Genomic DNA, 688 nt, shown 5'->3' on the forward strand with positions numbered 1-688 from the left:
TAAAACTACGGTGGATTTGACCATATAGGGGAAAGTGGGGAACTTGTGCGCAGCGAACAGTCGTGCGCTCTGGATTATTTAAATAACCAACCATAATTCTGAACTGTTTTTGTACCGCACTTTAGCAGTTGGTTTCTTGTAACTATTTCACACTACTCCGACCGCGCTAAATTCTTTGTGTGCCAGTAGAGAAATAAATATTTGTTAATGATGCTTTTTTTGTTATTTCCTGTGATCTGAAGAAAAAACGGAAAGCCTCTAATTTTTATTGGTTTAGTTTTACATACATATAATCTTAAACAGCATTCTTTCTTGTAAATAAAACTGTATTTCATAATTATTTTCAATAAATATCCTGTATTTTAGTGAAGTTTATTCATTAATCTCGAATCGAACAATAATGCGCAGTCACAAAAGACTGCACTGGAAAAGACTCCGAGGACCATTTGTGTAACCACTTTAGCAATTAAATGTAGACTAAAAATGAATTTTTTACAATGTCGTGTTACGTCCTGGGGACTCCACGCGCCCCTTTTTCTTGCAACGTGACGCGCCGACATACAATAAATTCCTTTTTTTTCTCAATAAATAACACGAACGGACTCGGACTTTGACGCGATAGACGCGCAAATAGAAATCGTGTCGACGCCCGAAAACAATAAACCGAGCCTAGCCACGATCTTAAAAA

Source organism: Pseudomyrmex gracilis, unplaced genomic scaffold (assembly GCF_002006095.1).
Source record: "Pseudomyrmex gracilis isolate BER0280 unplaced genomic scaffold, ASM200609v1 scaffold_247, whole genome shotgun sequence".
NCBI lineage: Eukaryota > Metazoa > Arthropoda > Insecta > Hymenoptera > Formicidae > Pseudomyrmex > Pseudomyrmex gracilis.